Below are 23,920 nucleotides of genomic sequence, written 5' to 3'. Positions count from 1 at the left end.
TGAGTAGGAAAAAAACTGCTAAAGATTGGTGTCTTTGTTGTTAAGGAATATGAGAATATAGATTCTGGGGTCGGCCACCAGCAGACTGTGCCATGATCTTTACATTTGCTTCCCAAACATCTATGCATACATTTTCTCCTAAACCTCAAAATTTTATCTAGTGACTTTATCCATGTATTCTCAAGGAAATCTGAGTGATGGACAGTGTTTTCCTACAGGTTCAGATATGAAAACAAATAGACTACGAATGTCAGTTATTGGATGCTGACACACCTGATATATAAGCAGCAAAGAAGGAAGAGAATCAAAGCTCCCTTTTCAGAAAAGGAGAGAATATGAAACTCAAGAGTAGTCATGGGTAGGTCACAATGATCAGATCTGCTGGGCAGAAATAGAGAAAGTTCCTTGCTCTGGTTCTCTTCCTTAGGGGGTCTTCATGGTCTGTTAATCTCCACGTCTACATTTTAGGGGGGGGGATTGGAAAGTATGCCCTACTTGAGGGGCTACACCTTTTGGTGCAAGATGGAGAAAACAGAGAATATTTTTCAGGATTCATAGTCATAGGCTTGATATTATTTTGGTAATATGATCCCCCTAGAGTTTGTTAATTTTCTGGCCTATTTGCTTATATCCCATCATATGTGCAAGTAACCATACTCAACGATCTTCTCTAAGATATATTAAGTGAAAATTAGTGAAGATAATCACTCTGAAAACCATGGGAAACTGGTGCCAAATTGGATAACTGTGACCTGAAGAAGGCTGAGAAGAGGTCTGATAGCCATCTTGTAATGCAGACACGCTGCAGCTTAGCAAGCAAGAATATTTGTCTTGCATTGTTTCAGAAGGCAAAACAATGTCTTGTAGGAATAAATTATAGGAAGGCAGCTATTGATGAAATGCGGAAGAAACAAAACAAAATACATACCCTTTCCAATAATTGGAGCTCCCCAAATCTGGAAGTCTGCCTGGAGAGTTTCCCTCACTAGGTTTCACGGCTGCTCTGGAGGGCATTTCTACAGTGTTGGAGGTCAAATTAGATGATCTCTTGAGTTCCATATAACCCTGCAATCTACATTTCTATGATTCTATGGATCCAAAGACAAGGATTGGACAAGTATTGATTCAGAAGAATCCAGAGAGGCATGAAACAACTACAGAAACATATCAAACTGTCTTGCATCCTGTCATAAAAGATTTATGCTACTCCCTTAAGAGCAGCCAAGAGGTTAAAGTTGTTCAATCTTCATCTTCTAGTTGGCCATTTGAACTACTTCAATTCCTGACACTAGATTTTGGAAGTTGTCGTGAAACAAAGGTCTCTATAAGCTACATTTTGTTCTTTATAAAATATATTTTGTTCTATAGGAAACATTTATTTTTTGTAAATGTGTGTTTAGTGAGTCTTGGAATTTGTGTTGGTTGTTGAGATGGGGAACAATTGTTTTAGTGACACCTAAATCTATGTGACTATATTTTAAAGTATTCTTTTTCTATTGCTTAGACTGTTCATATGAGCCATATTTGAGTCTCCTGTCTGCATTTCTCTTCAAATTCAGAGATTTGGACTGAGTTCTTTGGTAAGGGCATCCCACTATAAAAATCTGTAGGTTAACAAAAATTCTAGTTTTCAAAAATGTATATGGGACATTCAAAAACTGCATGAATGCCTCTCAGAAGAGAGAAAAACATTTGCTTATTCATTAAATGTTCATTGAGCTCTGACATACCTACCTCGTGTCAGATTCTGAACTTGGCATTGAAGGTAAGTTGGTGAGCAAGTCAGACCCAGCCTGTCTCTGAGGTGCGTATAGCCCAGCAGCTGCAGATTACTATGAGACAAATTGTGAAAATGCTGTGAGAGGGCAAGATATTGACAGCGGGGAATCACAGAAAGCAAAACTGACCTAGATTTAGTAAATCAGAAAGTGATGCTATGTTGAGGCTTAATGTGTGAGCAGGAAGAGAGAAGATAGTATTTAACTGGATTCCTAGATATTCTGCTCTCTCTGTCCTAACTTAACACCATGACCAGGGCAGGTCTGGCTTGTCCAGGGCCTAAATGTCATCAAATTTTTAGAGGCTTTCTTTAAGGCAAAAACAAACAAACATAAAATTATAAATATAATATTGGATACAAAATCAAGTTGTTATTTTTTTTTTTTTAAAGATTTTATTTTTTCCTTTTTCTCCCCAACGCCCCCCGGTACATACTTGTGTATTCTTCGTTGTGGGTTCTTCTAGTTGTGGCATGTGGGACGCTGCCTCAGCGTGGTCTGATGAGCAGTGCCATGTCCGCGCCCAGGATTCGAACTAACGAAACACTGGGCCGCCAGCAGCGGAGCACGCGAACTTAACCACTCGGCCACGGGGCCAGCCCCTCAAGTTGTTATTTGAATTGAGAAAAGTAATCATAAGAAAATTCTGAAATTTTAGGGATTTGGATTGTTTTCTTCTGAATTCTTTGTAGGCCATTTTCCAAAAATGCTTATGTAGATATGCTTTCTGATCAAAATCTGGCTTTGCCTCCCCACCTAGAACACTCTGTGACGCTAAGTAACTCTCAACATTGGAGGGTACTATGCAAGTGAGAGGTCTTAATGCTTCATTAAATATAAAGTAAACCCACCTGACCAGGGACTCCAATTTAGAGGTAACATAAGGTGGAAGTCATGCCTTATGTGTGCGACAACTTTGGGGGAATTTACTGCAAATTCTTAGTAAAGATCATACTTCAATGACTCAGGTTATGGCACAAGTGCTGATTTGGACACACTTGAGTTTGAATTGTGGTTTGCCAGTGATTAGCTGTGCAAGCTTGGGCATGTGAACTAAACTCTATGAGACTCAGTTTTCTCATCCACAAAATGAAGATAATAATGACACCCACCATTTAGACTTCTGGTAAAAATTAAATCACCAACATAATCACATCATAATCACCATCATCATTATCATTTTTTCCTTTTTGGTGAGGAAGATTGGCCCTGAGCTAACATTGTGTCAATTTTCCTCCACTTTGTATGCGGGATGCTATCACAGCATGGCTTGATGAGGGGGGTGTATGTCTGCATTTGGAATGCAAACCTGCAAACCCCAGGCCACCAAAGTGGAGCAAGCAAACCCAAACACTATACCGCCAGATAAGCCCCAATCATTATCTTTTTAAATACTTTTACCACTGAATTTCATGGACAGCATCAAGATTTGCAAATATTAAGATGTAAGTAGATAAGGATGCACAGAATTTTTAAAGTAGTATTATAATCATACCTAAATTTAGATAAGCCTTATACTTAACAAGACATCTCCATATCTAGTATCTCATTTGATCTCATGTGATTTTTTCTGCCAGGACTGCTATTCACGTGGAACCCTGGCTATTTGCTGTCAGCATCCATTCTCACTGGACACTGCCCTTCCCATACTAATTGTTCAATATTTTGAACATTGTTATTCAAAACAAAATAATAGAGTTTGCTGTTATCTTAAACTTTAAAAAGATATGAAGACTGGAACTGAGAAGAATGACTTGCCTGAAGACCCATAGGCTACAAGGGAGGTGGGTTACATTGACTGGAAATGAACTGTCCAAGCCTGACCCTAAGGGTCATCACGCACTATCAAAGCTCAGTAGCTCTTTTGACATTAGTCTAATCTTCGATCATCTTGGAATTGATAATGAAAGTGAAGTCAGTTAGTTAGAGCTAATTTCATAGATATTAAAAAAGGCGATACATGTTTCCTTCTTTCTAGTGGATGAATCACCAATGGGAGCAGAAATGTTTCTAGAATTAAGAGCATTAGAAGCATTGCATCGTATTTTATGTGAAGGTAGGGATATGCTGGGGCAATGCCTTATGATGACTGAGATGTTGAACTAACTGGTGAGGAAGAAAGTGAGGAACCCATCAGCTTACACTTAAGAAAGCTGTGGTTAATGAACATACAATTAATACAACGAGACCGTAACCAACATTGATGTCTTGGTCATTACCATTAAGTCCTTTCCTTGCAACCCTTCAGTCTCCATCTGTAATGTGCATCTCTGGATTTCAAACCATGCAGGGAGGAGCTAAAGTATTTCCTTTGGAACCCCTTCAATCACCTCAGTGGGAGAAAGTATTGAAGGGACCGGCAGAGGGTCCATCCTTCACAACTCACACCAGTAGGTGCCTATTAATCTCCTTTTGATATTAGACTTATGTTTCAATTTTCCCTTAATAAAGAGATGCTTGTCTGGAAGAAAGTTTGGAAAATGCTGTCTAATGCATGCAGGGCCAGCATCTAGCTGGAAGACCCATCCGCTGCTTTGTAACTCTGATTTTGGGTAAGTTACTTCACTTCTCTGAAATTCAGTAAAAACTAATTATATTTTTCCAAAAAAAGAATACTTTCTCCTAGTGTTGGTAAACTGGTGAAGTCATGAATGTTTTTGCCTTTTAACCTGCAGGATAAAACACCAGTGTTAGTTGTTACTATTATAATCTCATCCGTGCTATGTTTGATGGCCAGTCATTACACCTGACTTAATCAGAGGGTAAATATTGCTGGCAAAGAAAGACAAAAAACGTCAGGACATTACTCATGAGAACTGTTGCCCCTCCCTCCATATTTTGAATTTGATCCCAAAATGTTGCCTAAAGTTAAGTTGATTATGTAAGAGGGGTATAGGTTCCACCAAAATAAATTGCTTGAGTGACTTAACTACAAAATGGGCCTTCAGCGACATAAACAAATCATGCACAACTCCATTAAATAATTTACATAATCAGGATTTTCATTTCTTGCCACTTATGTGTTCTTCTTTTAAGAATAGGCTTGGGTAATGTTCTGACTCTGATTTTCCAAGAGGTCCATAAATAGTCTTTCTATTTATGCAACCACTAAACTAGGACTATTTCTGAGGCTCAAATATGAAGTGAATTGTCTAAATGCCCGGCAAACAATATGAAGTGAAAAAGTCAGAGTCCCTGGGTACCCTTTTAAGTGTTACTAATCCCAGCCACTATATTACAAATTGGCTATTTTTTTTCATGAAAACATGATTTATCTGAGATTTTATTCCTCTGACATAGATCAAGCTTAATTTGCTCTTGCAGTATGGGATGTTAGCTTATCTTCACAACTACTGGAACTCTAAGAATGAGATAAGAAATTTCTCATTAAGGAATATGAAGGGAGGTCTTTTTACCGGGAAAAACAGTACAGTTTGGACATTTCTAATTTATGATGATAAAAATAGTTTTCCTCTCAAGATCCTGGAGCTGACCTACAACCAGAAAGATATATCAAGAACTTGTCCTCAAAGTAGGGATGGCTATAATATCACTTCCAATGGGGCAAGCAATGAGACAGAAAATATGCTAAGTGTAAGGCTAGTTGTTATTAACAGTCTCATTTATCCTTTTGAACCACACACTCCAGTAAAGAACAACTAATGACTTACCTTGTCTTGAGTTTGACCTAAGATACAGTCTCGGGGACAAGAAAAAATATATCCCCACATTTGACCAATATTTAATGAGCACCTGCTATATGCTGGAGACAAGAATAAGAGAGACAGAATCTCTGCCCTTGAAAAATTTACATTCTCAAATACAAACAGACAACGAATGTGCTTAACATTATTTTAGATGGTTATGGGTAGTATGAGAAAATAAAACAGGGTAATGTTACAAAGAGGAATGGATGGGAGAAAAATATATAAGGAGCTCAGGATTTCTCTCTGGGGTAGTTATATGATATTATATGCTGAATAAGGAGAAGAATGAAAGAATGAGCCATTCAGAAGTATTGGGTCAAAGAGTTTCAGACAGAGAGGAATACAAATATCCTAAGACAGAAATTAACTTGAACGTTATAGAAATGGAAAGAGGGCTGCAACAGAGTGTATGAGGTCAAGAGTAGTATGAGGTGAAGTGGTAGAAGCAAGATTTCTCCACCTGCTTACCAATCTCTTCATTGGGATTTTTACATCCTATTTGTGTAGCTGAACTCTAATACTAAATTATGTCCCCTACCTTGAACTGTTTACATCAGCAGATCTTTTCTAATATTTAATATTCCCAGATTAATAGATGCTATTTCAAAGATGAGTAATGTGTTTTCTGAAATTCTTGATAAAAATGACTTCACTAATTTAGAAATAATAAAATAATTACCAATCACAGTTACAGAAGTTATGTTTGCTAAACATATCAATACAGATATAGTTAGATACAGAAATAAGTGTAGGTGTAGGTTTAGATGCAGGTATAGATACATACAATTTCTTCCAAATGCAGCCCATGTGCATTTCCACTCTGAATCAGTGCTCCTAATAATGGTTCCTCATTACTGGTCTAATTCAATCTCCACATCCATAGATGGGTAAACTGAGGTTCATAGAGGTAGGTAACCAAATTGACCAAGGGGATGTTAGCATGCACCCTTCTTTCCTCATATCTTGCAATTTTGCTCCTGATGGTTCTATAATATCTCAGTTGTTTTGTTTCTGAAAGCAGGACTGATATTACACTTTAGGAAATGGACCAAAAATGTTGATCAAAGTTCCTAGAAAGTCCTTATTTTAGGCAAGAGTGCCATTAGTGTAACCACGTTAAAAATGATACTTGAGTCAGTCAGATGCAAATATGGTCCTCTTCAGAAACACATCCCTCCCACTGATGTTCATTGTTTGCCTGAGGGCATGTTAAGGGAGAGAAGTCTGGAGTGCAGTCTCAAGGATTTACTATGTATCAGTTAGATCACTTACATGCAATCTCAAAGTGGAGAAATTTTGGCATTTTACCAAAACACGCATCTTCACTGTGGTTGAGGGAACACTGAAGTGTAAGCAAAAAGTCCTTATCTAGTGAAGACAGACGTGTACTCCAGAGTTCACTTCTCAGTTTAGTATATTGTTTTCTACTCTTTAGAATGCGTAATACATCTTGTGTGGTTTTGAAACAACTATATATTCTTTTTCTGGGGGAAAAGTTGCTCCTAAAAAAGGAAATAAGCAAATTTTATTGTTGGTGATAAAAATGAAGAGCTCTGGAAAAATATTGTTCTCAGCAACAATTGAACCTATTGTCAAAGAAATTAAATGTTCTAGTGGCAATGAGAATATGGTATAGTTGGTTGCGTTTATTATAAGAGAAGAGATATCCTATTCACTGCTTCTATAATTAGTTCAATGTTAGATGAGAGTATACTGGGCAGAGATGGTGGATTCTGTAGCACAGAAAAGTAAGTGTAGCCAGCAGAGATTTAAGTAGAACACAAATATTTATAAAGCAAAACAGAAGTACAAGTGACGGTTGATCTTGCCATGTCAAAGTACCAAGTGGCACAGTCCAATCAGAATTTGAAATGTGAGGTGCCAATCTGAAGTCATTAGAGTTATTGAGTTATTATATACAAGGCTGATTGAGCCACGATAGAAGGTCTTGTTTATTGGAAAGCGCCTGAGTGCTGATTAAAGGTCAGCCTTTGCTCCAAGGGCAGCTACAACAGAACACAGTGATAGTCGAACTGCGGAGGGGGTAGGGTGTGAGGAGGGAGAGGGTAGTTCTGGAAAGTTAAGGGAGAAGGGAACACACGCAGCATTCTATTTGAAACATCAGCTAGAAGGATTCCCAAACCCAGACCCAGTGGCCTGAAATCTAAAAGCAGGGAAAAATGAATCTCTGAGAATTCTTTGACTTTGAAGATGAGACTGCAAAATATTTGCTTCCCCTGTTCTAAATTCTTTGGTTTATTGTTGCATTAATCAAAGGAAACTCTTTGCTTGGGCTTCTAGCAGGCTGCCTTCTGAACTCCTAAGAAATCATTCAAGCCCAGGACATGATTAATGGATTTTATGAATTCTGCATGGGGATGGTGATTAGGAGAAAGGGTCCATTCATTCATTCCTTTATTTTTTCAGCAATATAATAAGTCAGCTTAAAGGAAATCTGCCAAGAAAGTCGTTTGACCCCATTTGAAAAGAGGGCAACTCAGAATGAATCACCTATTCCGGATTTATGTTTGCCTTTAAAAACACAGCAACCAAAGGTCTTGAACCAGGTGTATAGAGGTTAGCATGTCAAACCAAGGATCAACACTGAGGCACAGGCCCTTGTAGGTTACCATGTGATGCTCTGTCTGCTCCTGTATTCCTCTTCTTTGATGACAATAAACAAAAATCAATTCATCTAGCTCCACAGTTTCTACAACTTTTCTCCACTATACTTTGGTTGGGACAAATATAAATCAGAAGCGAATGGAGGGAGGAAAAACCATAGTCTCTATTCCATTGGGCCATTGCTTTTAAAATGTAATATTGAACTTTAATTTATAGCTGAGAGTTCTCCAAGGTTTAATTTCTCCTCTCTTTACCTATATATTCTTTTCACATTATAGATTGATGATCGTGAGCAGCAGAGCTTTGCTCAGGTACTGATACAAAAAATAGTCAGTAGAAAATATGAGGATTTTGTCCAGCAGGAGTTGGATGGGAGAGAAAGTTCAGGTTTAGAGATGAGCAAAAGAAAGTAATAAGATGTGCCTGTTCGCCCCTCAAACTTCATTGGTAGCCACTTTTCTTGTGTAGGCCATCTAAAACACACTTTCTGTGTGTTTGTATCTCTGGGTGTTTCTCTCTTTTATTTTTCTTATGAAGGAAGCAAATGACCACACACTGATTGAGGACATATCGGTTTGGAAGATGGCCAAAGATAGATACATTTATCAGGAACAACCATTTCCATTAAACATTGGTCTCTGGAGCTACAGCAAATATCATGTGTGATTTACTGTACAAAGAAATGAAAGGAAGTCAGTGCAGTAACCTTCGGATGCCAAACATATTTATAACCATAAAAGACCTTAAGGATCAGATCGGTGTCATCAGAATCACCTGAGAATCTTTTAACAATTAATGTATCTCAACCTCATCTCTCAAAATTCCCATCAATCAACTTGCTGTGGAGTCCAGAACTGTGTCTTTATTTAAAAAGGGAAAAAAAAAATTTTGGCAATTGTGACGCACTCTCAGAAGTGTGAACTGCTGATACCCCAACTTTTTCACAGATGGGGAATTGTTTTAATTGTCTATTGTTACGTAGCAGTTTACCCAAAGAACACAGCATAAATTTATGACTTCCCACTCCTGAGGATCAGAAGTCCAGGCACAACTTAACTGGTTCCTGTGCTTACTGTCTAACAAGCCTGCAATCAACGTGTCGGCAGGGCTGTGTTCCTTTCTGAAGCTAAGAATCTTCTTTCAAGCTCTTGAGTTATTGGCAGAATTCTTTGTGATTGTAGGATGGAGGTCTTCATTTCTTACTGGCTGTCAGCTGAGGGCAGCACTCTGCTTCTAGAAGGCATCACAATTCCTTGCCAGAAGGCTCTTCCAAGGGCCCTCTCCAGACGCCCTTGCAGACTATTTTACAATATGGTGGCTTACACCTTCAGACTCAGCAGGAGCCTCTCTTGCTACAGTCAGCTAACATATAGTCTTATGTAACGTAATATAGTCACAGTGACTATGCCATCACCTTTGTCATAATCTTCTGTCCAGAAACAAGTCTCAGATTCGGCCCATACTCAAGTGTAGTGGATTAGATAAAGATGCGTCTCGAAAAGGGTCACCTCTGAGTTTGTCCGCCACAAGGAACTAAGTTCCAAGGAGCTCAACTGATCAATTGAGTTTATATAACTAATTAGGGGAACACAAATTTTCTTATTGGTCTGGATGATCTTTAAATAGAAAAAAGTAAAGACGAAATATTTTATTTTTTTAAATATAGCGTTCAGGGTTAAATGCTGGTGTAGTGAGCGTGTGTTTCTGCATTCTAATTGAGCTCTTCATAAAATGTGTAAGCATCAATTTATGGCTTGCTCATTTTCCTCTTATAATGAAGCTAAAATATTTGTGTAAAAATACTAAATAGTTAATTTACAAAGAGCCTCTGACCCCAACATACGGCGGTAGTTTGGAAAATACTAATTTCTGCTAAGGTCTGATTTTTGTGGTGTGTGCAACCACATTTTGAGTAGTCTGCGTTTGTGACTGGAATCATTCATGGGGCAAACATTTCAGCCTAAAGGAAAGTTAAGTATTTGGCAAACACCATGGACGGCAATGTGAATTGAAGGTGTTTCCCCATTCTTAGGAGTTTTCTAGATGCTTGAATATTTTTGGAGTCAGCATTTCACAAATATGTGGAGGGAGGCACTTCAGGAGGAAGCTGGTTATTTGAACTGAGCCCTGGCTATGATAGCATGTACAGTCTGAAATTCAGTCCATTACCATCTGTTCCTAAATCTCTAAAGTCTCCTAATTTTGCAGTTGGGGAGTTCTTTCCAATGTCTTTTTTTAATGTGTAATTTAAAGTTATTTCATCTTAACACACCAATAACAACCATGGGCATATGTTGAATGTATTTGGGGAGATATCAGTTTTTCTGTGGCATTATTAGCACATTTAAGTACAGATGCTAAGATTATAGTTAGTTATAATTCTCCTCTTGCCCAGGAACAATTCCTAAGCCTGTTTACCTAATTTGATTTAAAAATTGCTTTTCAGACATTGCAAACACTCAGATATGCCAATGCAATATTGTCAGATTTGTTTTATCTTCCTTTTTTTGGAAAGAAATTAATTTTGTAGTTACAGCTGATTATTCATTACCCCAATCATGACCTACTCTTCTTACCAGATAAAGATCACTAGGCTAGAGGTAACTAGTATCTTGCAGCATGTATGTATCCTCACCATGTATATTTTTATATCTTTACTCCATATAAATGTATTTATAAAGATATGCAATATTAATTTATATGCTTTTCATTTGCACAAATTTTATAGATATACTTTTTCAACTTGCTTTTTGTTCTCAATATTATATTGTGAAATTTTTCATGATTCATGAGAAGGTAGTTCAATGATTTTGATTATTGAATGATAGTATTCTATTATATAAGTGTACTATAAATTTTTTACTCATTCCTTAATGGAAGGACATCTAATTGTTTACCATTACTCATGATTCTAGAAAATGCTCCAGTGTACATCCCTGTAAATGTCTCCATGTGCCTAGGTGGGAGTGTTTCTCCGGGAAAGTTGGGTTTAAACTTTTTGGGCTCTAATCCACAGAAAGAGATACATGTCATCTTAGGATCTAGGACCTGTACACATGCACACATATCTATATAAGGGAAGATGCTTACCTTTACCTTTTCTGCCTTCACACACACACACACTCATATGTGAAAAATATGGTTAAAGCTTACACTGGTATTTTGTATTCTATTCTATCGTGGGTAAATTCAAGTAGGTAAAGACCAACTAAATTAACTGAACAGTCTCTTTACAGGTTGTAAATGGCACTTTGAAAAATTATGCTGTATGTTCTATACCTCATAGGGGAACTGTGATAGAAAATGGGCACCTTCAACTGCCTGGTATTGCTAAATTGCTCTTTAAGAGTGTGAAAAAATTTACACTCTCACCAGTGGGATAAATGAGTTTATATTTACCTATGTCCTCTGTTTTCTTCTCATTTCCCCACATCTTGTATTTTTTTTTATTGAAGTATAATTGACAAATAAAAATTGTCTATATTTAAGATGTGTAACTTGATGTTTTCGTATATGTATACAGTACGAAATAGTCACCACAATCAAGCTAATTACCATATCATCACCTCATCTAGTTACCAGTTTTTCTTTCTTTTTTTCTTTGTGTGAGATGAGAACACTTAAGATCTATCCTCTTAGGAAGCTTCAGGTATACAATATGAGATTATTAACTATAGTCACCATGCCGTACATTAGATCTCCAGAACTTATTCATCTTGTGTAACTGAACCCTTGTACGTTTTGATCAAAATTTCTTCATTTTCCTCACCCCTCAGCCCCTGGCAACCACCATTCTACTCTGTGCTTCTATGAGTTTGACTATTTTAGATTCCACGTATAAGTGAAATTGTGCAATATTTGTCTTTCTGTGTCTGGCTTATTTCAGTTTTCTCAAACTGTGCTGGTCTGGATTTGGAGAGGTGTTGAGAGATGTTGAGATTCTCTGAAAGAATCGCGGGAAGCTTAGTGAGACTCGCGCTGAAAATGTGCACAAACCTTGTAACACAATAGGAAAGAGAAAGTGGAATTACCTACCTATGGGTGGCAGACCCCTCATTAGGTGTGCCTCCCACTTTCACTCCTTTTAAGATAGAAGACAGTGAACCCAGGGCTCTGGGTTCTTCTCAACCTGTGGCTTCTTTACTGAAGTTGCTGAAACCACCAAATTCGTTTTTTTCTAAGAGTAAAAAAGGGGAAGTTTCAGCAATCTAATTCCTTCATTTATATCCTCAATCTCCGGAATATATTTTGTATGACTTATTTGCAGATGTATTATTAAACCAAAATGAAAGCACCCTACCCCAAGTCAAATCGTCAGTCTCACCAAACTTTAAAAACAGAACGACTTTTTATTGCCTGACTTACTTCTTTGGGGTTATATTGTCCTTGTTCCTTGATGTTCTGGAGGAATTTGTCTATAAAAATCATTAGACTTGATTTTTGTTTCGATTGAGGGAATTGTAAGGCGGCGGGGAGGTGGGTGGGAGTGCTCCTTGGAGAATGTATTACTTACTACCAATTCAATTTATTTAATAGGTATTAGTTTATTTATATTTCCTATATAGCTTTAATCAGTTTTAGTATTTAATATGTTTATTAAAATTTTCTTTGAATAAGCTTTCTAATATTTTGGCATAAACTTATTCATGGTATTCTATTACAATTTTTAAATACCAATTTTATTTCTAATTATGGCTTGTTTTCATTCAAACTATTATTCTTAATGTTATTTCTCTGAATTGCATTAAATGTTTCCTTTTCATTACTTGTCTGTTCTTGGAAATAGCTTTACTTTGCTGAAAATTTCTGTGATCTCTAGGTCATTGTTGCAGTTTTATTTAGTTTCTGCACTCATCCAAACTTTTATTTCTAATTTGTTTTCACATTCTCCTTTTTAGAAATCTAACTTCTTTAGTTAAATGCAAAGCCCACTAAAATGCTATATTTCTTCCTTTATAATATATGTATTTAAAGCTTAATTGTCATGAAAGATAGTCCTGTCATTGCACCCATTGTGTTAAAAGTATACTGTATTCACTGTCATTTAGTTCCAAATATTTTATAATGTCAAATATAATTTATGTTTACATGGATAATTTGGTTGAATAAAGTGTTCTATATATATCAACCAGGTTAAGTTTACTCATTGGGTTCAAATCTTCTCTAAACTTGATTTTGTTTTTTTTTTTTTTAGGAAGATTAGCCCTTAGCTAATGTCTGTTGCCAATCCTCCTCTTTTTGCTGAGGAAGACTGGCCCTGAGCTAATATCCATGCCCATCTTCCTCTACTTTATATGTGGGAGGCCTGCCACAGTGTGGCTGGACGAGTAGTGTGTAGGTCCTCACCCAGGATCGAACCGGTGAACCCCAGGCTGCAGAAGCAGAACGTGTGAACTTAACCACTGCACCATGGGGCCAACACTAACCTTGAGGTTTTTATCAGACAAAATCAAGAGGACTGGAACTAGTTTTGGTTTTTCTGAGAATTTTTATGGTTCTTCTATCATTATTGTTGCTATTTTTCTTAATTTCTGCAATCGTCTTGATTTTTTTCTGTAAGTGACTAAGTGAGGTGTGTTAAAATCTTCCACTGTGATTATGGGGTTGTTTATTTCTCCTTTTAGTTCTGTCATCCTTACCTTTATATATTTTAGGGCCATGTTATTGTTTTTTTTTTTAATTTTTATTTTTTTCAGATGTACAACATATTTCAAATTCTGGATACATTACGTCATGTTCACCACCCGAACACTAATTATAGTCCATCCCCTCACATGTGACCCTAATCACCCCTTTTGCCCTCCCCCCTCCCCCCTTCCCCAATGGTAACCACCATCCAATCTCCAATGCTATGTGTGGTTTTTTTTCTTTGTCATTTTTGTCTTCTACTTATGAGTGAGATCATATGGTATTTGACTTTCTCCTTCTGATTTATTTCACTCAGCATAATACCCTCAAGGTCCATCCCTGTTGTCACAAATGGCTGGATTTCGTCATTTCTTATGGCTGAGTAGTAGCCCATCGTGTATAAATACCACATCTTCTTTATCCATTCGTCCCTTGATGGGCACCTAGGTTGCTTCCAAGTCTTGGCTATTGTGTATAATGCCACAATGAGCATAGGGGTGCAAGTGTCTTTATGCCTTCGTGTTTTCAAGTTCTTTGGATAAATACCCAGCAGTGGAATAGCTGGATCATATGGTAGATCTATCCTTAATTTTATGAGGATACTCCAAACTGCTTTCCATAGTGGCTGCACCAGTTTGCACTGCCACCAGCAGTGAACAAGGGTTCCCTTCTCTCCACACCCTCTCCAACATTTGTTGTTTCCTGTCTTGTTAATTATAGCCATTCTGACCGGAGTGAGGTGATACCTCATTGTAGTAGTGAGGGCCATGTTATTGTTATTAGGTGCTTTTACAGTTAGAAATGGTTTCCCTTCCAGCTGTGCAACTTCGGGCTTTACAGAGCTTCCTTCTGCTACTAGAGCCTTGTGCCTGTCTCTCTTCAGCTATGCATGTTTTCATTTAGCTCATCCCACTGGCTAAATTTCCTTCTTCACTTCTCACATCCAGCAGCTACTCCTCCGACTTTTGTTCTTCAGAGCTGTGTCTTTGTTGTTATTTTCTTCCTTAGATTGATATCTAACATTTCTATCTATTTTGTAGTGGGAGGTATATCTAGGTTAGTTCAATCTGTTATGTGGCCAGAGTCAGAAATCCAACCCTAATTACTTACTCAAAGCAAAAATTTATATTCTGAGTAAATACGTCTTATCTAAGTACTCTTATTCCAAAGAAAACAAGATAAATAAAAGCACTACTGCATTTCTATTTTTAGGAGATCTAATCTACTAAATTATTTCAAAACTGACGCTTTATTATTAATATTACCACGACCAGTGACACCACGACTACTATTTCTGCAAAGAATCGTAGTAATAGCGAAGACCTAATGTTGATGGAGTGCATCCTCTGTTAGCTACCTTTTAAACTGCTCTGTGTGTAATAACTCCTCACTTCATCCTCATCCAAATGCTATGAAGTAAGCATGATCTTGATTCTCATTTTGCAGGTAAAGGAACTGGAGCATGCAGGTTAAATCGCTTGCCCCAGATTACTTAATTGTTAAAAACAGAAGCAATATCTGAACCCTGACAGTCCGGCTCCAGAGCCCTGACTCTCACTTCAATACCCCTATTGCATCTAGACTCAAGCAAGAAAGGCTCATGTCCTGGGTTCTTCTCTTTAAGAGGATCCAAACAGGATTTCTTCAGCCAATTCTCTTGTCACAGACGTGGGATTCATGGAGCTGAGGAAATGTGCCCACCTATAGTCCCCAAACATCTTTTAGGCCATGATTCAGGGTTAAAGACCTGCAATTCACTACCCCAACACTTTTGCAATGTCTGCATGGGTCTCTTCCCTTGGTGTGTCCTCTTAAGGGCACATCACTATTGCACTAGGTACCTGTAAGTCCAGGAATGGCTTTGTACAGGGTATAAGTTGGAGCTTGGACATTGCAGACTGGAGTGTTGACATGCAGGCATATGAGGGACCTAGTACAAAACCAGATTTAACAGGCATAAGATGACATGGAGGGTAGGCTGCAGGGAAAGAGTGGGCACCAAAGGCTGCCTCTCCCTGTGCCTTCTCACTCCAGTGCAAAACTCCAGAGCATCTGAGAATTGTGAATATGAAAATAACCTTGTAGGCCTTCCTGAAGTTGATAGAATGGCTTTATTTAAAATTTGTTAGCTTGATTTGTAACTTTTATATATTCAGTCATTTGAATACGAGTCTCCATACATTGAGTGGCTGCAAATGCTAAGAGCGAGCCTGTGTAACACACCTACGGCCCATTTGTGGATGTACCTCTAATATGGATGCTTCATCATTCTCTCCTTCAACTAGATTTAAATAAACGACTCTGGAATATGGATTCCTTTCTTTACTACTCTCTGAGAATGCTCCTTTTTTTTTTTATGTTTGGGGTTGGGGTCGTGTGTGACAAGAGGGGAGCGTAGTTGACACATAGACTACTAACACTTAAGCTCAGAAGATTGCTATTTTATCCATGTGTTGCCCAACTGAGCATATCACAGGCATTCCAAAAATGCTTGTAGATAAGTGAAAAATACTAGCTACCATTAATTTAGCATTTATCGTGTCAGAAGTAGTGCTTTTTCCATAGGTTACCTTACTTCATACTGGCAACAAATTTTTCAGTTAAATATTATTATTGTATCCTTTTACAGATGAGGAAATGACTCTGAGAGTAACTATCTCAAGGTAACATAGTCAGTGATTGACAGCCTAGATTTGAACTAAGGCCATATGACTTTAGAATGTGTGTAGATGATTATAATGTTATTTTGCCTTCCAAAGAATGAATGAATGAAAAAGTAGTTATAATTTTCCTTAAAGTCATACTTATCCTGAAAACCTAGCCGGAACAGTTGTTGGTTGTGTCATAATCGTATGCCCCACACATCCTGTTTTGATGCTTTTCTAGGCAGGTAGGACTTGAACATCTAACAAGAGGACCATAAGAAAGTTTAACTTAGATTTTGTCTCAGAACATTAGAAAATAGACTGTGAGAATGAATAAAAGAAAGATATACACTGACAGTGCCTTTTTTGAAATCAATATATTAACACATTTGTTATTAAGTTATATGAATTGTGATTATTTATCATACTTCTGATGGAAGACACTAGATAGGAGATTGTCATTATAAATATAATAATTTGGTTCTTGATTGCATGTTTATGTCAAAAGTCCCATTGAGATTTGGAATGCTGATGACACAAATGCAATAAAAAATCCTTTATTCATTTATATTCAGTAAAATAATATTAGAAGATGACACATTCCCTCTTCCTTATGGTTCGCAATTTTGGTGTCATGATTCTCTATTAAATTTATTATTTGTTGGGATATAATTTGCAAAGATTCTGTCTTTGGCGTTAGTGTCTCTGCTTTGGCTTTCATTATAAATTACGTGTTCACTCAAATGGTAAAAATATATACTTGGGAGAAAAAATCACAGTAAGGGGGCACACAACAACTCTCAGGTTTGAAAACGGGTGGGTTAAATGTGCAAGAGATGATAGTAGGCATTGAGAGCAGGACTTCAACCCTGCGGGAGTATAGGTGTTTTCTAGACTCCAAAAATCAAGAGGGAATCACTTCATCTTCACATCCCTTGACTCTTGCTCTATGATATATTCTGCAGAATCAACACCATCAGGTGGCGAAATGCACAATTGGAGACAGAGGATTTGGCCCCTTGTTAGAATGAATCCCTAAGACAGACCTGCTGCCAAATGGGAAGGAGATCACAAGAGTCCTAATGATTTACGAACCATAGTGTTTAAGCATTATGCTGTAGCCTTAAATGCAGTTCTTTTGATTCTCATATTAAGCATGGATGGTGTGTAGGGGTGGAGTATAGGTGTTTTGATCTCTGTATTGGAGTTCTGAAGCCACATTTGCCCACTGTTGGCCTCCAAAAAACCTTACCCTTCCTATTATATGCAGGACACATATAAGGAAGAGTTAATATTTACCCTGGCCTAGTGTCTATCTAGTACAAGATAAATTCCCTTATTTTAATCATATAGTATAATTTTTTCAGGAAATTGTAGCTCTTTGATTCAGGTATATGGAAAGGCTACCGTGATTCAGTGCATCTCAGGAAATGTCAATTTGCATCCTTCTTCCACCTAAAAAATCTGACTTTATCATTGAATGAATCTTAACCTTGCTCTTTGCCTTTAATCCAAGTGTATTAGTATCATAGATATAATTGGTCCCAGGACTAAATGGGAGATTCCTTATTTCCCATACGTGATACGTCATTCTCTTTGCAGCGTCCTACTCTGTGTAGAACATATTCACATTTAAACACTTAGAAATACTTATACAAAGAAAGGCCAGCTTGGACCAGTCATTAGACTACCCATTTTTAAAGTAAAAATATCTATGGGGTAAGCGGAAAAGAACATGGAGACTCATATAAGGCCTGGATTTTAACACTTGGTAAAGTTAGTGACTGTGTAGTCTTGGTTATACCTTGTAACTTCATTAAACATCAGTTTCTAAATGTTTAAAAGTGATGCATTCTAGATAGATCCTTTTAAATTGTCTTAAGGATTATAAGAACAACACACGAAAAATACTTTTTCACCCTGTTTTCCTGGCAGCTCAGAGGTAGCCAAACAGAGCTCGTTAAATGACAACAAAAGCAGACCTATTTAAAATGCACAGAGTTGGGAGATTATGATTTATTAAAAAGTGAAGTTTCTTTAGAATTTTTTCCATCAATTCATTTTAAATGCTAGTTGCAATTCAACATTGCTCAATTCAACAACCTCTCTAGGGAGATTCTGTTTTCCCCGGCAGAAGTTTGACAAATTGGGTGGCCTCCTGATATATGGATTATATTTCAACAAAGGAATCAACAGCTCATCCAAGTACCTTTGACTCTAAAGGGAAATAACACTTTTAGGTGGAAACCTGCAATGTACTTGGACATCTGCATAATGACTGAAATTAGCATAGGTTTACATAGTACACAACTCTATTAGAATTTTGATGCCTTAGAAAGGAACAGAAGGTTGTAAATTTCCTAAGAGAAAGTCTCTGGAGGGTGTGAAGGCCTGAAACGAAATCAGCTCAATGTGAGAGGCATGTTGTGAATGGCTGAAAGGACAGAAAAACAGAGGTCATGAAGGGACAAGTGTGTTGCATTTTTCCTAACAAAAAGTGACCCATTGCAGCTTATGCGATACAGCACTAGCATACTTAAAAGGATACTAATAGCAGGTAGCCATTCTCTGTTCTGCTTGTTGAGAGGTGATATACTATAAGCTTATTCATTAGACACTTATGACCATGGTTTCCTCCTAGAAATATTTGTGCAAGGGTAGAGAAAAAAATAAAAAGAGAGAGGACAAAAATGGGAGAAGAGGGAAGGCAGAGTAGAAGAGGGGAGGGAAGATAAGAAGAGTTGGGGAGAAGTAGGAAAAAAAGTAAGAGAACCAGGGAATCTTCTTGATGTTATGTTTTATCAGTGTCAATGCAAATAATCCATAGCCAATCTATAAATCAAAATTGAAGTGAGTTTATTATGAGCCAGCCCTAAGGATCAGATAGCCCGGGAGAGTCCTTTCACAAAGGAAAGGAGCACTCCAAAGAAGTGGGGTGTACAGGGTGGTTATATGCCATCAAAGAGTATGCATCACATTTGATTAGAGTGTCCCTTTTACAATAATCACAAAATTTCTTTGCTGGCATAGCAATTTGGTAAACACAGCAGGTCAGTGGTCACAAGGTGAGTAGTCACAAGGTGAGCACAGCAAGTTAGTGATTAATCCTTATTTTAGGGAGCAATGCTTATTCTTAAAGGAATGCCAATATGGGGTAAGTTACATCCTTATCTTTAAGGACACTGTTCTTATCTTTGGGGCATAGCAAATACTAAAAGCAGATATACAATGCATGCTCAACAGGCAACATCAGGCCTCTTTGGAAAAACAAGGTCAGGCCAAATTAGTTTTAACCTCAATGGCTTCCTCATATACTCCAATATATCCTATTGCTTGTCCTTTATCAGCGGTCATGAGATTTTGCCCCCCGCTCCCCCAAAGTTTCTAGTCTCTACGACTGTAAGTGGATAAAAAGTAATTTACTTTGCTAGAGAATCTGAGATCTGCCCAAATTTTCAACCACAGTTTGCAAATGGGGATAATAGGAAATAACTCCCATCATGTTGGTACTGACAGTGAGAACTTGTACCTGAATTTTGAGCAAAAGGTGACTTAAGTGCAAAGCTGTTCAGGACCATGGGTGTTTGTAGAGGTCTCCAAATTCCATGGGCAACAATAGAACATAGGTATTCGATTCCTGAAACTCTCACGCCCAAAGACTCCTCTAGGGTTTCCTTTCTGTCACACGAGCCCTATAATTTGAATTTTTTTCCCACTGAAAAGAATCCATGAACTTAATTAGATTTGGTGAGTCTATGGGTTTAATGATACTTAGTGTGTTTTCCATAGTCTTATTGGAGAGGAGGAATACAATTCCTCTACCCTCTAGGTCCTTCTGGCTGGTCTAGGAATTAAATTGACATGAGACAGAATAACAGGAGAAAATCAAACAAAGTTTAATAGCATACATACATCAAAGAACCTCAGAAAAAGTGAATAACTTGCCAGAATGGCCAAATACTACCACCTTAAATACCATCTTCAGCTAAAGATAAAGGAGGTTGTTGGGAGTAGTGGTTTGGGACTTCAAAGGGGAGGATGGAAATTCACATGGAAATGGAAAAGCAAATGTTTGGTGGAGAAAACTTTGGTAAGAGTGGACTCAGCAAGGACTCTCTCAGTCCAGGGATACCCAGGGTTATCTATGGTGATGGCCTATCCTGGGGACAGGCCTTCTATCTTAAATTATTTTAAGCAGTTAGGGGGAAGGTCAAAGTTTCTTTCAGAGTCTCTTGTCCTTAAAAATAATCAAGCCAAAGAGACACATTTGGGGGTGGCCAATTCTGATCCCCCACAGTATTAATATGTCAGATATATCCTTTATCCTTCTGTCATTCCAGATTGATATTAGAAAACACAGTTCACTCCTTGAGCTGATTTAAATCCAGTCACAAACAAAGACGCTTGACCTTTTAGATAGCCTTTGTCTTATTGTAGATGATGGTAGTCACCACCTTTTTGAAATATTGAACATAGTTCATGGTGTTGCTTAAATAGGAGATTAATAAACATATAAAATAGTAATATTAAAGTAGAAAGGGAAATGAATTCAGACAGAAAACTTCAGATCAATTGGAGGAATAAATAATCAGTGAAGTCAGATTGGAAAGAGATCCTGAGGTCTTCTGATAGCCTTGAGCATGTTTTAATAATTTACTCCTCGCTTTCCTCCATGATTTTGACTGATATGTGGCCCATTGTACATAACTAGTCCCAGATGAATGGAAGGATGCAGGAGAAGCTAGAAGCAATAGATGTTTGTTTCAGGTCCTGCTCCTGACTAGACGAGAGCTTCAAGAGAATCACTCCATTTCCCTGAGCTGCTTTTCCATCTATAAAATGAGGATGTTGGACTGTGTGATCCCGCTATCTCTTTATATTCTAAAGTGCTGTGATTTTTTTGAGCATCCCTTTTTCTGAGCCTCATTTTTCTTATCTGTAAAAGTGGGAAGAATGCCTACCTCACAAGGTGGCTTTGAGGATTAAAAGATAGCAACTAAGTATCTTTCCCTATACAAATCTAATTGGTTTCTGAATTTAGTTATCAAGAATTCATAGAATGAGTTCAAATAGTGAGGGGTGTAACACTGTTTGAATCTATTCGAGCTCAGTATTTCATATAGCAAGTGGTGAGTTTTGGATAGTCAGGATTTATCAAATGTTTTTAGTTGCTGGATATCTCTGGAAACACCTTGCATATAGGAAACTCTCAATAAAGATTTACTCTGGTCTCCTTGACCTTGAGGGTAGAAACAGCCTTATTTAGCTCTGTAGCCACAGCATGTAGCACAGTGCAAAACAGTCAGGAGTGCCCAGTAGATGTTTGTAGCTCTGAGCAAGTCGCGGGACCCTTTGGTGCTTCAGGTTCTTGGCTGCAAAATGTACTCAACAAATTCTATCCCCCATAGAGTTGTTGTCAAGAATAGTAAAAGATCATTTTAAAAATGATAAAGTCATGACTCTCATACAGATATAAAATGAACAGGTGTTAAAGATTTTACACACTCATTAATCAATGAGAGGACCAGGAGTGTTATAACCAGTTAAAAGAGAAATCCAAAATAAAGACGCATCTATAGATCAGGAATATTGAAATGAATGTGCAAATGTAGGTAAAACTAGCTTGTTCCACAGTGAAGAGGGAAGTCAATTGAATCTCTACTGGACAAGATAAGACTTATTTGTCTATAGAAAATAATTATTTTGTTCTGCTAATAGTTTTTTACAATTTACAAAGTTGTACATTCTGTAGAATTCTGCCATAGAGTCAGAATCACATGATCCAAAGGGTCTGCAATAGACAATATATAGTTTTTCATCGAAGCACAAATTTTTCCCCATATAAATAAATTAGATAATCTTGTAAATCACTTTACTGGTGCCTAGCGCATAGTGGGAAAATATATGGTTATTTTTAAAAATTTTAGGCGCCAGCCTGGTGGTGTAACGGTTAAGTTTACGCACTGCGCTTCAGGAGCCCAGGGTTTGCAGGTTTGGACACCAAGTAGGGATCTATCATCAAGCCATGCTGTGGCAGGTGTCCCACATATAAAATCGAAGAAGGTGGGCACAGGGCCAATCTTCCTCAGCAAAATGAGGAGGATCAGCAGTGGATGTTAGCTCAGGGCTAATCTTCCTCAAATGAAACGCCCCCAAAAATAAAATGCAAATTGTAACAATGAAACAATAGTAATGAAATAGACTAAGTGTTTAGTAGATACTTCATAAATTGAATCAGAATCGCAACTTTAGCAATTATTTCTTAGGTTAGGCATTCATCCTCCCATGTAATTCAGTATCTGCTTCCCCTACTTTTCTACCTGTTAGTTCTACCATATTCCTTTAACACATGTGAAGAAGAGTCTGCAAATCGCTCAACAAATTTAGACGTTTCTCTCTAGAGTTAAATATTATCCTCAAGGGAATTCCTAGAATGATAATGAACAAAAATAACTCACTATTTGAGTTAAATTTAACAAAGGCTGTTTATTCATAAATTTGTGTCAAGGGACTCCTCTGCCATCACTTTTGTTTAAACAAGTGTTCAAAATGTGTCAGTTGCAAAGGGGAGTAAGTTTTATGGCGTAAAACGAGAAAATACTGATACGGTATCTAATTGGCAGATGTTCTATTAAGATGGGATCTTTGTTATGTTTGACAGTTCTTGATCGGCTGCAAGGGGGCAAGTGAGCAGTTTGGGGATATTTTAAAAGAGGAAGTCTTGTTCAGTGTGAGGAACAAAGAGTTTTCTGTGGCTGGCTATTTTCTGGAACAAGAAGGGGTTCATGGGGTGCTTTGTTGTAATGATCCTTCTAAGTTGGGAGAAGAGGACTATCATGGCTTATTATTTCTTAACATTAGCCAGTTATTATAAGAGAGTGTTAAATCAGTAATATGGTTTAGATACACACAAAATGATTTTGTTGAATTTAGTTAAAAGAGCCCCATGAACACAAAGTGGATGTGAAATTTCAGATGAAAACAATTATGGTGGCGGAAAAAACTTATGTGCTTAAGGAATTTGATCATAATTACGATAGGATATCTCATAACATGAAATTTATTGTCAAGTTTTACTTGGGTGTCACCATAGCTCCATGCCCAAGTCACTCTGTTTGTTTTGTCTTAGGATGTATTCAGTACACAAAATGTTTTGATAGTAATTAGTTAAACAAAATGAAACAATAGTCTATAGTCCTCTCCCAGACCTGAGTAAGGAAAGAGTAAGAGCAGTGGATTCAGCTTAGCAGGTTTTAAAATTTGACCTCACCGACTTATAAGTCTTTCTCCTCTGATCTGAAAAATGAGGCTAATAAAAACATCTGCCAGACAGAGAGCTATAGGTAGCAAATTCTTAGAAAGGTTGTACTGATTGAATGAGATAACGTATATATAATAAAAGCAGCTAGCACAGCCCGAGGTCCATGGTAACGTCTTAAATGTTAAATTCCTTTCCATCTTCTCAGGGCATGCAATAACAAGGAAACTTTCATCAAATCAATTATATTGAGTCTCCAATCAATAAACTTTTATTAAG

General features: G+C 37.4%; 1 protein-coding gene across 10 annotated transcripts in view; it reads left to right on the top strand.

Annotated features, from left to right (window-relative positions):
* LRRC4C (leucine rich repeat containing 4C) overlaps positions 1 to 23,920 on the top strand; it is a 1,166,764-nt gene that overhangs the window by 661,871 nt on the left and 480,973 nt on the right. The window lies entirely within an intron of this gene.

This window comes from Equus przewalskii, chromosome 11, assembly GCF_037783145.1.
Source record: "Equus przewalskii isolate Varuska chromosome 11, EquPr2, whole genome shotgun sequence".
In the NCBI taxonomy this organism is placed as follows: Eukaryota; Metazoa; Chordata; class Mammalia; order Perissodactyla; family Equidae; genus Equus; species Equus przewalskii.
The sequence above is the reverse complement of the archived record's forward strand: the minus strand, read 5'-3'. Positions and strand labels throughout refer to the sequence as shown.